This window comes from Eschrichtius robustus, chromosome 7 (genome assembly GCF_028021215.1).
Source record: "Eschrichtius robustus isolate mEscRob2 chromosome 7, mEscRob2.pri, whole genome shotgun sequence".
Taxonomy (NCBI): Eukaryota; Metazoa; Chordata; class Mammalia; order Artiodactyla; family Eschrichtiidae; genus Eschrichtius; species Eschrichtius robustus.
Window position 1 is genome coordinate 94,835,160 of NC_090830.1, and position 15,797 is coordinate 94,850,956.

The following is a 15,797-nucleotide window of genomic DNA, read 5'->3' on the forward strand; positions in this document are numbered from 1 at the left end:
GAAGAGGAGATTCTCCAGTCAGTAAACAAAGTGTTCATGCTTGCGTTACAGTCATACTTTGAACCATTTTTTTTTTTTCTTTCAATGTGGAGGCTTCTTCTCAGGCCTGCTGTAGGGGGTCGAAGTGGGGGTTTGAGAAGACCTGGAGCTGCGGGGGCCAGGAGTCTCTTTGGAGGCCTGTGTGTGCAGCTGAAGGGTGTCTCAGTAAAGGTTTTGACATTTGGGAAAAGATGCTAAGGTCTCAAAAATTAATCCCAATCCTGTGCATTTATAAAGTATCTTATATTTTGAGGCTAAGAAAAGTTCTTATTCTCTATTAATTTTGATACTGGATAGTGGTTATTGAGGGTAAGCAATTAGCTTGCCATCTTGAGACTGTTTTGTGGAGCTATGCATTTTATTATTGTTGTTATTATACTTTTTTATTACTATGTGTAGTGGTTTCCCTCACAGCCTTTGGAGTGGCAGGAATTGATAGAGGCAGATGGGGTTCAGGTCCAGCTGGAAAGAGCTGAAGTCTCTGTGGGGTTAGCTCTGAGAAGCCAGTAGGCCCACTGGAGGCCTTTTTACCTCCGCAGCACCCCTTCCTCAGGAAGAACTATAAAAACATAGTCAAAAGGGAGAAGCTGCTCTGTCATGTTCTAAGGTCAGAACTGCCCTGAGGACCTCAAGCACCTGTCAGGCCTTTCCTGGGCCTTGCATCCACTTCACAGAGACATTAGGAACTTGCCTCTCCTGCCCCAGAGCTTTTGTCTTTGTGCCCAGTGGTGTTTTGTTCATACATGTGCCTTGTGGGGACTTTTTGCCAAGGGAACGTGGGAGCTTTGTATGCTGACTCCTTCTCCATGGAAGAGGCAGGACTAGGTGGGAAGCCTACCTGCTGCACTATATAGAAAAGGTGCCTGTCACAGATGCTGACCTCCAGTCTTTCAGTGCTACCCTGCTTTCATCGTCCCCTCTCTGGGTTAGTGGGGCAGCAACAATCTATAATTCATGCTAGAATAATTCAGTTACAAGTGAAAACCATTTCCTCTCAGTGTCTGGTTGTGGCACCTTTTAAGGAGTTTTTAAATTTGGTAGGTTGAGTAATAGTCACTCACCACAGCAACACAGCACACAATTTGGATGGGAGTCACAGTGCTTTGGTTGTATCCTCACCAAGGGAACCCAAGTATTCCAGACATACCTCTTTGGTCTTCACTACTTTCTCTTGTGCGGGCCAGCATGGCGCAAAAAGTTTCCTCTGGGTCTCTCCCTTTATCCATATTTCATGTGAGATTGACTTCTAGATCCACCACTAACTAGTGGCAGGATCTTGAACTGTTGCATGGTTATAGCCTCAGTTTCTTAATCTGTAAAATTTATGATAACAATATGCCAATATCATAAGGTTGTTGGAAGGATTAAATGAGATCAAATACTCAATATACTAAACCAGTGCCTGGCAGGGTAAATTATAAAGATTATGATTATGACTGTGATTATGCTTAAGTTTAACTCTGTTCTGTTTCAGAGATATTCACTCGTAGCTTAAGTACTACTTAAAACAATTCCTGTTTTTCAAAAGCGAATACATATGAATAAGGTGCATTATTCATGTATGTATGTGTGTAAAGAATGAAAATATATAAGCCAGCCTGTCAATCTCTCTGTTGTAGAGCTACAGGTGTTCTTATTTACCTCATCTTGACTGATTTAAATTTTCTAATTTTTCTAAAGTTAGTTATTAAAATAATTTCAGTAATAAGGTAAATGATATTTTTCTTTATTTTTAATTATTTAATTTTTTAGGTAGAGAGTTTCAGAGAGCAATTTCCCCAGTCAAGTGTTCTAAATCTGGTCAGTGTTTTCTGTTACCCTGAGCACTGAAGAGGATTCCATAAGACACTAACTGTGTCAACAGGTAATAAAAATACAAAGGGAGGGAGAAGACAGTGAACCCATTGCATACTGTTGGTGATATTCTATTCACTGTTGAAGAGATGTGGCTTTATTCCTAAACAGGAAACACTAGTAAGCAGCTACTAATTTCAGATCTGATCTGACTTCAGAGTTGGAATGAAGCCCTTTCGTCTCCCCAGTGCTTCTCTCCCTCCAGATCTCTGAATCCTATAATTCGAGATCCTCTGCAGTTTGCAGGGTTTGATAGATTTATCAGCCTACAAGACAGGGGACAAATCTTTCTTATTTACACTATTATCTTTCTTAGCACAGTAAATGTACGTAGGAGGATTTGAATAAAATTTATTGGATAAAAGAAAAAACAAACTACTCTTTTACATATTTGTGCAAATGAGTTCATCAAGTTTCTTCCAGAAAGCAGATTTTGATGGAGGAAGGTTGGAAGGAAATTGAAGTCTACTTGGAGTATATGTGCCCATTATGGAAGGTGAGAATCGGAAGAAACTGCAAAGGAAAGACATGTGACTGAGGATGCAATAGGCTGTGCGGGGAGTGGGGTGGACATCAAGCTACCTCAAAACTCAAACAAGCCCTGTCTAACTCTGCATGTAGCCAACTGTGTATTGTGGTTGTTTATTGGTGGCAAGCAATAGCTTTGATTCCATTAATTAAAGGGAATAAAGGGAGACTTGCTGGGAATGAGAGAGGCTCATAGAAGTGAAGAAAAAACTGAAGAAGAGGGTTCAGCATCAGAGAAGGCAGGGGCCAGTATGATCCCCAAGATGGTGAAAACTAGTTGACAATCTCAACAGTGACATGCCTCTGGGATCAATTTGATCATTTTGTTTTGCCATCTTGGTGTATCTATTCAAGATTCAAAGTCCAGCAAGAGTGTGACTTTGGCCTAGTTTAGATCCTATGCCCATCCACTGCAGGGGGAAGACAGAGAGCTTGGTTAGTGCTTCTCCAGACAGTATGCAAGGGAGAAGGGTATACCCCTTACTCTAGAAAAATTTGAGTTTTATTATTGAAAGGAAAGTAGTTGTTCTGTGGCAAAACAACCAGTAATGATGACACCATTTTTTCTCCTCAGCCACGTGCCTTGTAATAGCTTCCACGTTTTCTCTTTTGAAAATGGGCATAGCAATACATGTCCCTCTGTAACTCCTGGTTTGGCTTGAGGTCAAGAAAGATAATGAGTTTTGCAGTGAGGTGTTATTTAGTAAGCAATAAAATGTTATTTAGTAAACTATAAAGCAGAGATTACAGCCTGCAAAACAAATACGATAAAATAAGAATAATCACTGTTCTCTCCAGAGTTTAGGATCTGAAATAAGGTGAACATTTATCTATCCAATCTGGTAAATAAGAGAACAATCTCTAATGATCCAGTATTTATATTTTACTAGCTTGTCCTCTGCTTAGCAGGTAAACAGATATGATAAATTCAGTCAGAATATTAATTCATTGCTCAGAATGACTTGCTACTCATCCTGACCTGAGACTGTGGCTATCATCTCTTTCTCTCTCTCTCTATTTTTTTTTTCTCTTAAATATGTTAGAGGACATTTATTATTTAATTATTTAATTTTCATCTAGCAAGGGAGGAAATACCTATACAGTATTTCAAAAGAGTTGCTAACATTGTAGAAACTATGTTCCTAAGCCTCTTTTCTATCATTGAAGAGGACGGCGAGGATTGAACGTCTACCCTGATATCTTTCAAAGGAGCTCCCTCAGAAGGAGTGATTCAAATGTGGAAGAACTGACATTTTCTAGGTTGTTCTGAGATATGTTTTTTTAAGGAAGAGAATCCTGGATGGAGGGCCTCTGAGAGGTCACAGTTGAACTCAGGGATCAGGAGACAGAGGCTCTGTAATCTTCATAAAATTTATTGTTTTTAATAGCAATGTGTGGTGTTTGGCTCTTTTAAAGAAAGAAAAAAATAGTTACTTTTTATTGAATATCTTCTATAACTTGCTTTGTACTCCCAACAATATGCCTCTGAGATTTTTTTCATGTCAGTACCTTATTCTTTTATCTATTAAATAGCATTTCATATTTGGAAATGCCATAATTTGTTTCATGATTCTAGCTTTGATGGACAATTTGTTTCTCAGTTTTTATTATTATAAATAATCATGAGATGATTTTTCATCTATGCACCTCCTTGTGCACATGCATAAATACCTCTAGGGGTAAATGTGTGTAAAACACACATGTACACACACACACACAGAGACCTTAATCAATTTCAAATTTTTGTTTATGAATGGATAATCAATTTTTTCAACACTTCCTGAGCTGTTCATCTTTTCTCCACTGAATTGAAGCTCAATCATATACTAAAATCATAAAAGTAGCTGTACATTTCCACATTCATCTAAACTGTCTAGCCTGTTCAATAGCTCTATTTAACTTTATTCAAATATTTTATTTGCATCATTATAATTTATATCATAATTTGAAAGTTATCTTGGCTATTTTTGTACATGTACACTTCTATGAGAAATGTTGAGATTTTGATTGGAATTGCATTTTTAGATAAATTTGGGAAGAACTGCCATGTTTCTAATACTGTCTTTACATTCAAAAATATTTCCATTTATTCAATGCTTCTTTTACATCCTTCAGTATATATTACAGTGATTGTAATTCAGTCCACATGTTCATTGTTAATACAGAAATGCAATTAATTTTTGTGTGTTGATCTTGTACCTGTCAATTTGCTGAACTCACTTATTAATTCTATGAACTTTTTTATAGATTCCTTGGGATTTTTCTACATAGGCATTTCATCTGCAAGTAGAGACAATTTTATTTTTCCCCTTCTTATCTGTATGCCTTTTATTTTTTTCTTGCCTTGTTGTAGTGGCTAGCACAGCCAATATTATGTTGAATAAGAGTGGTGAAAGAAGTCCTTGCCAGATTCTCAGTCATACAGAGAAAATATTGTCTCTTACAGTTATTTATGTTAACTGTAGTTTTTATTCAGATGCTTTTTATCAAGTTGAGGAAGTCCTCTATTATTTCTCATTTGCTGAAAGTTTTTATTGTGAGTGGGTATTGAATTTTGTTAAGATTTATTTTTCTGCATCAATTGATATGATGATATGGTTTTTCTCTTTTAATCTGTTGATTTGGTGAAGGACATTGATTGGTTTTGAAAGGTTTAATCAGCTTCATGTACATGAAATAAATCCCACTTGGTCATGGTGCATAACTCCTTTTTCTATATTATTGGATTAAATTTGCTAATATTTTATTTAGAAATTTTGTGTCTAAATTCATGAGCAATATAGGTGTGTGTGTGTTTGTTTGTTTCATATTAGCTTCTCGACGTTAAATAAGTGGAATGGGGAGGGCTTCTCTGAAGAACTGACTTTCAAGCTAAGACCCCAATAATGAAAAAGGCTGACTTGGAGAAAATTTGAGGAAGATCAATCTAGACAGAGGGAGCAGCAAGGGCAAAGGCTGTGGGGACAGGAATGAATCTGGAGTCTTTGAAGAAAAGAGGGAAGGTCATTGTGATTGGAATACAGTTACTGTGGGGGATGATACAAGATAAAAGTCAAAGAGGCAGGAACAGGACAACTCAAGTTGGGTCTTGCAGGATAGCTAGCTAGCTTACTTGCTTTCTTCCTCTCTTCTTTTTTAATTAAAAATGCAAAATGAAGACCTTAGAGAGTGTAAGAAGATGATGAAATGATCTGATATACTTTTTTAAAAGATTCCTCAGGCTGTTATAAGAATAACTGGATTGGTATAGAGTGAAAGAGAGAAAGCAAGCAGGAAAACAAGTTGGAGGATGCTGTAGTGGTTAGAAAGGGTGTGGTAGAGTAGGTGTTGTCATTTTCATTTTAGAGTTGAGTAAGAAGCACAATTAGTTCCCAGATCTTAGTCTCCAAATACCACCCTCTACCAAATGAAATCAGGTCTCCTTGGAGAAATGTCCGAACTTTACAAGAACAAGGTGGACTTGGAATATCTTGTGGTAGATACTAAGAACATACTCAAAATATGATGGAGACATATCAGAAAGATGCTATCTTGAAATGGTTCACATTGGCCAAATATAGTATAATTAGAGCAACAAAACAAATAATGACATTATCACAATACACAACACTGAATAAAATAGGAATACACAGGTCTATTGTGAATATAATAAAATAATAAGTAAACAAATATGAGAAAAGGAAATATCTTTAGAGTAGAATGCCAATCAATAAGCAACATATGCCTGAGAAGTTTAAAACCCATTCATTCATTCATTGACAGCAAATTTTTTGTGTGCTACCAGTGGATAACTCCATGGAACAAAGCTCTTACAGAACTAATTTTCTCACTGTTATGAAGTATTAGCAAGAAAATTGTATAACAATAAATTTCAGCTTTTATTTTCTCTTTCCACTTTTTCTTGATGGCAGTCGGGGGAGAGGGGGAAAGATTCATTCTGTAGGGAGTGATTTTTTCCACACAAAAGTTTTCAATCATTAAAGTTTTCTAATAATAAATTGCAGTAAATCACAATGATTATCAGCTATTAATTTTCTTAAAAAATAGCATCTATTTGGATCAATCCCTTTATAGCCTTGTTTCCCTTTCCAAATGAGTTAATTATCAATATAAAATTGTTTCTAACTGAGCAGACATTAGGCTTCCAATACTGAATTTATTGACAAAAATCAATATACATAATCTAATTTTGCTTGATATACGTTTGTAATTTTAATGATTATAAGAAACAACTTGTTATGTCAAGGCAGAAGCTGATGAGGCAAATATTTTGTAATAAGTTTTCATTATTATGGATTATTTTGTATTATAATGTAACTATTTCATTATATCTTGGCATATACATAAAATTAATTTTCTTAGCAATTTCTCAAGAATGACGGTGCTGGTACTGTAAGGGTTTCTAGTGAGTCATTTACTATAATTGTTCTAGTAATTAATTTATAAATGTTTATTTTCAAAGACTTCCCCACTTAACAAGTAATACCATATATGTTCTACCCAGGCAAAGGGAGGTGGTAATAATGATACACTGACAGACAAAACAATTCTTTCTAATTTAAGGTTTCTCTTTCAATGATTATATTAGGTGCATCAGAAATAATCATTTACTGGAAGCACGTTAGTAAAGCATGTCATTTATAACTGCAGTTGAATTTTAATTGAGTTCTGCAGGATCCCAGAAGTGAAGTAGCTTGCTAAACCATGTCACTTATCATCTCTATTTCACCACTGACTTTCCCACTTTTTACTAATAAACCTTTCCCATATTTTGCATTTAGGGAAAATTATTTGCAAAATTTCTCCAACTATTTAGAATCTTTATTATACCACTTCATTATTTGCTACATTGTAGAACCTGTTCTTCTAATGCCATCATATGAGAAAGATATTTTAGAAGGGCTATAAGTTTTGTATATGTAAATGACAAGCTTACTGTGTTCCTTCTTTTCTATTCTTTGTTTTCACTGTTCTGTACTGCTAGCAAAATAAATAAGTTGATAAATCAGACAGTGTGGGCAAAGATTTATTGAAATAACATTAATTAATAAGCTAGACCGGGTACCCAGCTGCTTATTACTGTATTAAAATATATTTTCTACCACAAGGGCAAATCTTCATTGCAAATAAGATTGAAATATTTTTGAGAGTACAGGAAAATAGTGCTATAATAGCAATTTTCAAATGTGTTAGGTTATTTACATAAAGAAATTGTGAAAATTCAGATTTAAGAGGCAGAGGTTCAATAGATCTGAGACCTTCGTTTTGTGTGTAGGTATTGGACTAAATGGTCTCATGGCCTCCTTAAACTCAAACTTCCTATGAATATTGGCATTTCTAATTTTGAAATTTATGTTTCTTGTTAAACTTTCGAATCATTCTGCTTAAGCTTGGAAGCAATTATCTACTTGATGATTGCAATTTGATAAAGTCAACTCAAAATAGCAAACTTTACAGCAAACCTATTATGAGCAAGGAATAATAAAGAAATGTCCTTATGAATCAGGTCAATGATATTACTGCATCAGAATTACTGGACCTGGACAAGATCTTAGGGAGTATGACATATAGAAAACCTTCTTGCTGGTCTTATGGGGCTGACCTGGGTTCTCTCATGAGGTGGTCTCTATAGCTCAGAATTGGACTTTTCTGTCTTTTGAACCAGCAACCAACTCTCTCATATTTGGGATTGAAACACCAGGCACTACCCCAAACACTAGGAATCTAACTAAAAAAAAAAAAAAATTGTCCATTTAAAAGTAAAAGGAAATCAAAAAAGGCTTGTTCACCTGAGGTGGCTACTGTTGAATCTACCAGGTAGTGTCCTGAACCTAATCTTGACATGGAATGAAAAAAATTCAGACTTATGCCACAGTTCTTTATGTATGTGTGTCCTTTAAGTGTGAACAGACTTCAGAGACTTCAGGGCAAAGATCAGGCTAGTAGTAACTCAGGGGATCAGATAGTGCCCACAAACACAGCACTGTCTATCTGTTCCTAATTTTCAGTGAAATGTAGTTTGAAAGTATGATGGGGAGGAAGAAAGGAGGTCATATCTCCCCCTTTCTCCAATCACTCCTGAAGATTACTCGTCCCCCAGCACTGGCCTCCTCAGTCAGAGGTCCCCCAGCTTGACTTTCATTTCCTTCCCCCCTTCTTTCTGCAGGACCCAGCTCTGCTGCTTTAACTTAGAACTTGGGTTCATCTTTGTGATAAAAAATCAGTATATCTGAAGTCTGTTTTTCTTTTTATGTGCTAACTGATCTTTGGGTCTTTAGAAACCCACAGATTTATGATTGCCAAGATGTACAGAATATAAAAGACCAATCATAAATGTGGCAAGACATAGAGAGAGAAGCTTTATTTCCTCATTTTTATATTTTTGTACATAAAATGTACAAAGCACTCATTTTTATATTTTTGTACATAAAATGTACAAAACACTGTGGGTGCTTAGTTCAGAGATGACTTGGTTGGGGAAAAACTGTGAGACTTTCTTCTGTTCCACAGAGGGGAAGAGAGAAGAGGGAGGAGAGAAACACTGGCCAGAAACAAGAATTTTCACAGAAGAATAATAATGATGAGGGCGGAAAAGGCCGCATCTCCTGATGCTCCTTGCTTAACACCCTTGGGAGGACCTGTCTCTAACATTCAGCCACTACCTATCGACTAGTCTCAAGGAACATCTCTCCTAGAACATCATACATGGTTTGGAGTAAGGGAAAATATCAGAAGCTAGAAGGGGCTGCAGTTGCTGACCTTGCCATAGTAATAAGACAATTGAAAGGATGTCCCAGTAAGAATCTTGTTAATAGGCCAGGTTCTACAGAGCAACGTTTTGCAGTCAATAATTTACCTCCAGGAAATTAATTAACAGCTGTCCTGATATTTAGATGTTTTATAAAATACTCAGGAGAATTTCAGAAAGTCACAATTAAGGAAAATGTGTTTTTCTTCAAGAGTATATTCTATCCTTGTTACCAAAGGCCTAAATTCAATATTTAACACCCTACTTTCAGAGTTGATTTGTATTAAAAAAGGAAATGTAGAAAGCTCTATTTCTCAAAAAAACAAATTTGATTGTAGACAACTACTGCTCTCTTCATGCACTTGGGACAACATATACATTGTCTTGTCATTCATGCAGATTTATGAGATCCACTTCTCCTTTATTCATACAAAAAGGCTGGCTAAGGGAATAGATTTGAAATCCAATAAGTCTGAGTCAAATCCTTAGTTGGCTACTTATTAGTTGAGTGATTTCAGGCCATTTACTTAGCTCTTTGGGCCTCATTTGCAGATGGGAATTCCATTCCCATGTATAGATGGGAGTAATGAGAGTACTAATCTCATAGAGCTGTAAGAATTAAATAAAACAGTAAGTTTTAAATAAATGTTAGTTATCATTATTATTAATATTTTGGGTCAGTACCCATTATTGTTTTGGAGGTAAGATTCAAAATCAGGTAGTCTGGCTTGATAGCTTGGTCTCATAACCACTGCATTATTCTCTATATAAGACATGAGGAATGTCTGGAGGAGGAGAATGGCCAAGATGAAAGAGGAAGATGCTTTTGCTCATTGAAGTATCAAAGATCATCTTAGAGACAGAAACATTTAGCTTCGTAAAATTTCTATTAAAACATTAAAAATTTGGAAGCCGCAGGGGGAAAATGGTGGACGGGAAGGCGGGAGAGGAGAAGTCTGAGAAGCTGCAGCAGACGGGAGCCGCAGGAGGATCTGAAGAAGCAGCAGAAAAACCCGTGGAAACTAAGACTGTTTCTTCCAGTAATGGAGGGGAAAATTCCAGTTGCAGCGCTGAAAAGCGATCAGCTGAAGAAGCTGCAAACCTCCCAACAAAGCCTCCAAAGATCTCCAAGTTTGGATTTGCCATAGGTAGTTAGACGACAAAGAAAGCCTCAGCCAGATCCATCAAACTTGTCTCAAGTAAGCCTAAAGAAACCGTTCCAACTCTTGCTCCAAAAACCCTTTCAGTAGTAGCAGCTTTTAATGAAGATGAGGATAGTGAACCAGAGTAAATGCCTCCAGAAGCAAAGATGAGGATGAAGACTATTGGAAGGGATACACCAACATCAGCAGGACCAAATTCCTTCAATAAAGGAAAACATGGGTTTTCTGATAACCAGAAGCTATGGGAGTGAAATATAAAATCTCATCTTGGAAATGTTCATGACCAAGACAATTAAATTATGTGTTTTGAAACTGGGGTGTGGGGTGGGTGTAAAGTTAAAAGGAACAGCATCCTCTTTTTTAAAGAATGGTATAAGACTATCTTTGAAGCCACCTTTTTTTCTTTTCTTTTCTTTTTTTTAAAGATTGAGTGGTACACTAATAAATGAGAATTTGAAATTAGAGGTAATTTATGTTTTATATACAGATTTCAAGACATTTACTAATTTTGTAGTTTCATGTGATTACTTTCCAAAGCTTATAGATAATAAAAAAATCAGAAATGGTACCTTTCTAAGAATTGCATATTTTATTACACACAACTATTAACACATTAAGAGGGAAGCAAAAAGTTGTCTATTTAAACTGTAGACAATTACTCTCTAGCTTAACTCCCTTATTAACCTAAACTGTCTCGCTCCCAGGAACAGCCTTATAGAGAAGGGAGTATTGTATTGGGAGAAAAATGTTACTGGACTATTAACTGAGAAAGTAAATTAGATAAAATTAAAATACAGCTTTTTTTTCCCCTAATGGGCATTTTTTGTTTCAAATCATCATAAGCTAGTTATTGCATTGCTTTCAGTGGATACAGATGCTTAGTTCTTTAAAAACAACATTTTAAAATTTTATGTAAACTGTTGAGTATTTAAAATAGCCCACTTCACTTGAGAGGGTCATGGCTACCTTCATTATTAGTCTTCAAAGAACAACCATTTGCTACCAAAGTAAATGAATATTTTGAATGTGCTTCTCTTGATTTTTGTTATTAGCTAGTTCCTGTAAGCATTTCCACCAGATCTTGAGGCAAATCATAAGGAAGCTGTTTCTTTTAAAATGACAAACCACCACCAAAAATTTAAATGGACATAATAGTTAAATACTTGGCTGTTCTTATTTTTTAAAGGGTATAAACACACACACACACACAAAGGCAACACTGTATGAGGATGGAAAATAAGAAAGATGCACTTTCGGTAACTTTATAAAAGTATTTATGTTACTAACTTGTGAAATCCAATTTGATTTGAACTTATTACAGGAATTCTTATTTAGCACAGTAATATGGTTTATTTTAACTGTATACATATTAACCAGTGGCCTCTCAAAAGCACATTTCAGATACTGAAAATAAAAGGAAAGAAAATGTATCTTTAAACATATTTTATGGAATCTTTGACCACACATATTTTGTTAATCTATGTGTTGTAGGATTGTATTTATTTTGTACTTTTGTATTGTATATGAATTCTTTTTTAACGTGACAGTTAAACACATCTTTAAAAGCATAGTCACACATAAAAAAAACATATAATATAACGACTTCCTTGAAAACTCCTACAATGTTAGGTTTGGGGGCAGCTTCACACTGATTGGTGGTACCTACTCGCTGAGCTCTTTTTTTTTTTTTTTCGCTGAGCTCTTTTAATAGGTAATAATTCCAGAGAAGCAGCCTGTATATATTGCTAATACTTTGTTCACTTGCATTTGAGTTTGGAGTAAGCCCCAAGTAAAACAATGGAAATGCATATAGAACTATTAGTTCTTACTTACATGATTTAATTATATCAAGATACATGAATTTAACTTGTTTTAACATAGGCAAACTTTCCATTTTTGTTTATTTTAGGGTTTATGTTGAAATAACTTCCCTCTTCTACATTTTCTTTTCTTGACTCAAATGAAATATTAACTTAAGGTCAAGATGGGAGAAACGACTGAGATGAATGTCTTTACTAAAATACCAATAAATTTGTCAAATTCTAAATAAAATAAAATAAAATAAAACAAACATTAAAAATATGCTTAAAAGTTTTCTTGTAAAGAATGTGAGTCAGCCTTCAGATAGACTGGCCAGCCCAGTTGAAAATATAAGAATTTAAAGAAAAAAATTCAAAAGTTGCTAAAGTCACCAATTAATCTGTTTATAATAGAAAACAGTGACAGCCACATGAGAATCACATTCACAAAAGTCATATCAAATCTGTCTAGACATCAGCAAAGCCAGAATCAGGGCTTGTTTTTGTGGAAGTCCAGGTATATGGGACATATTTAAGGTTCTGTTACTTTAGAAACAAAAATAGAGTCACCCTGTATTTGTTGTTTTTTTTTTGGCATTGTAATTGCTATTTTTTTTATTACTCCCTTGCTTTTTGTTTTATATCAAGATGAAAATACATTTTTCTTCTATTTCTTTTTAATTTACTTGCATATTTATTCATGTATCACTGGTAGATGTCATACTTTGTGATATTCAAAGCAGGCCAAATTATTAGGTTTTTCTTTTTCTACAGTAGATTCTATAGTGCCTTGGAGTTAGAAAGTATGTGAAAGCAAGGCGATTTAGTGTGGTTTTAAATTTAATTTTTAAATTCTCAGCACCCAGTATGTCATATAGCTCTGCAGTAGTTTTGTAATTATTTACGCAATTGCTCATTAAGAAACAACTTATATGGTTTGTAAATATTCAGCATTCCTATTCTGTATTCATGGTATTTGTGCTCATGCCAAATCATCTTATTTTAATATATACATTTAGTTATTTCTGATTTGATTGTTTATTCCAAGAGCACATTAAAAAGATTATTGATTTGGAGTGATGGACTTCAGTGACTCTCACCTTTCACTTCTCATTGTTTACAGTTGGGACTGTAAATCATCTATAATTTCTTACATTAGTCTGTACTTCATTAGAAGAAGTTGTCTTAGGAAGAAGTCTCTGATTTTGGATTCACCCTGCTGAGCATGGTTTGTTCATAGTTATATGTCGATTCTAAATCAGGGTCAACCACAGCACAAAATTGAAATTGCTGCTTACAGCTAAGAGAGTTGCAATAATTACTGCTGGCTGTCTTTGGTGCCCAAAGCTATTAATTATTAAGAGAAAATGATGTGGTTTTATTAGAGGTAACATTTTATAACACTAATATTCTTGTCTCAGGGCAGTAAATAAAATGTCTTTAAGCCTATTTGTGAGTAGAAGCTTCAGACCAAATTAATGACAGACTATACATGGGCTGTCCCAGGGAATTTACTCTTGCCATAGAGGAAGGACCAGAGATGACTTTTTGAAAAAAGAGGTACATTGTATTCTTCTCCTAAAAGGACATTGGAGACTATTCTGACCTGAAATGATGTCTCTTGTACAAGAGGATCTCAGTTCAGCTTAATAGATCAAGCTACAAACAAGCAGTTATTACTCCCATCTCAAACTTGCTATTTTAGTTCTCTTCCTACAAAATAACATGTCTTGAGTCTGTCTCTTTGGTAGTTGGACTAAATGACTTACAGACATGAGTGCAACAAAACTAGCACAACTAATGCTCAGCCATTTAGCTTTTTCCTCAAACTCACCCACATAAAAGAGAGAACATTAGGCAGATTGGATTTTCTAGTCCTGTTCTCATTTCTCCCCTCAACATAGTGCACAGGCACTGTGAGAAAAGATGAATGATAAAAAGAAAAATGACGAGAGGACATTGGCCTCTATAAATTAAAAAATTATTTCTATCAATGTCTGAAAATACAGAGAGAAGCAGCTCAGAGGGACATGTAAACAACTAACAATTGACCAGAGCCCTGATATTACTCTCTCCTGAAGCAAAGTCAGTATCTGCCTCCAACCAGTCACAGTATTATATCAGAACTACATACGGTGTATTTAAGCCACTGTGAACTTATCTGGATACTGAGAAAGACAAAATGCACTAGACAATTAAGATGATTTTATTCAGGCTATTGCAATGTGGAGAATGCTCATTAATGAGGAACATCTCAAAGAAAAGGAAAGGAAGGTTTTATAGAGGCAGGTAAACAAGGGATTCATCCATGAGGCTTATGGGAGTCATGAGGAATGGAGGGGATGATATTTTCTTGGAACATGTAAGACGGGGTGGCCCTTTGAGTTTGGCTGCTTCACAGAACACAAAAGGTGGAGGCATTTTGGAAGACAAAAGTGTGAGAGGATTTCATAACTATCACTGTTTTCTGGGAGCACAAGGCTCAGGTAAAGTTCAACATTGTCAGGACCAAGTATTCTTCAGATTATTTCAATATGAAGAATCTTATAATAGGGATGTTCACCTCTTTGAAAAAAACAGTTTTAAGAAAACAGCTTTATGGAAGTAGAAATTACGTACAACAAACTTCACGCATTTAAAGTGTACAATTTGATTAGTTCAACATGTGAAGCCATCACCAGGTTCAGGATAATGAACATATTCATTACTTCTAAGACTTTCTTCATGCCACCCATTTTCAATTCCTCCCTCCTACCCATATTTACTAGACACTGATTAAATGCCAGATATTTTTCATATACTCATGTTTACTGAGCCTGGAAGGAGTGATATCCACTTATAAATCTTTCCTTATTCTTCGCATTCAAGTCTCACATCAGCAGAGTGCAGTGGTTAATATCTCCACTCAGGAGTCAGAGCTGCATTTGAATACTAGCTCTGCCCTTTATAAGGTAGTGACATTAGGCACGTCACTTAACCTGAGTCTTTGTAAAATGAGGATATATTAGAAGTGGAGTCATAGGGTTCATAAAAGGATTAAGCTATATAGTACATTTAAAATGCTAAACTCAGTGTATGATATAAAGAAGTAGTAGGTAGCTATTTGTGTAAGTATTACACTTCTTCTCTCCTGGTTAATATGCTACCCAAAGCCATACCTCTGAGTAAGTAGAGCAATAGTGCATGGCAAAATTTCACTAATTCAGATTAATGGGAATGTTTAAACTGAATTAATAAAAAAAAGAACAATGTATGGATTATTTTAAAAGAAGTATACATTTGTAACTTCTGAATTCAGGTATTATCTGGAGCTCTGCTAACAACATATTGAATAGAGCCTTTGTTCTAAAAGTATATAAGAATAGTAATTAATTAGCATATCAAAGCACCAATTAAATGGTAATACTTATTCCTTACTGGGGACTCTGAATAGAGCAGCTCCCCAAAAAGAGCTAATCCTTCACTTAAATAAATTAAAAACAGGAGGGGGCAGGATCAAGATGGTGGAGTAGGAAGACCTGAGCTCACCTCCTTCCACGGGCAGAACAAAATTACAACTACTTGCAAAGCAACTATCTATGAGAACAACCTGAAGACATAAAAGATTTTCTACAATTAAAGATATAAAGAAGGAGCCACAGTGAGATGATAGGAGGGGTGGAGATA

General features: G+C 35.4%; 1 pseudogene; it reads left to right on the top strand.

Moving 5' to 3' along the window:
- The first annotated feature begins 10,094 nt into the window (after positions 1–10,094).
- LOC137767706 (PEST proteolytic signal-containing nuclear protein-like) lies at positions 10,095–10,628 on the top strand (annotated as a pseudogene).
- The last annotated feature ends 5,169 nt before the right edge of the window (positions 10,629–15,797 follow it).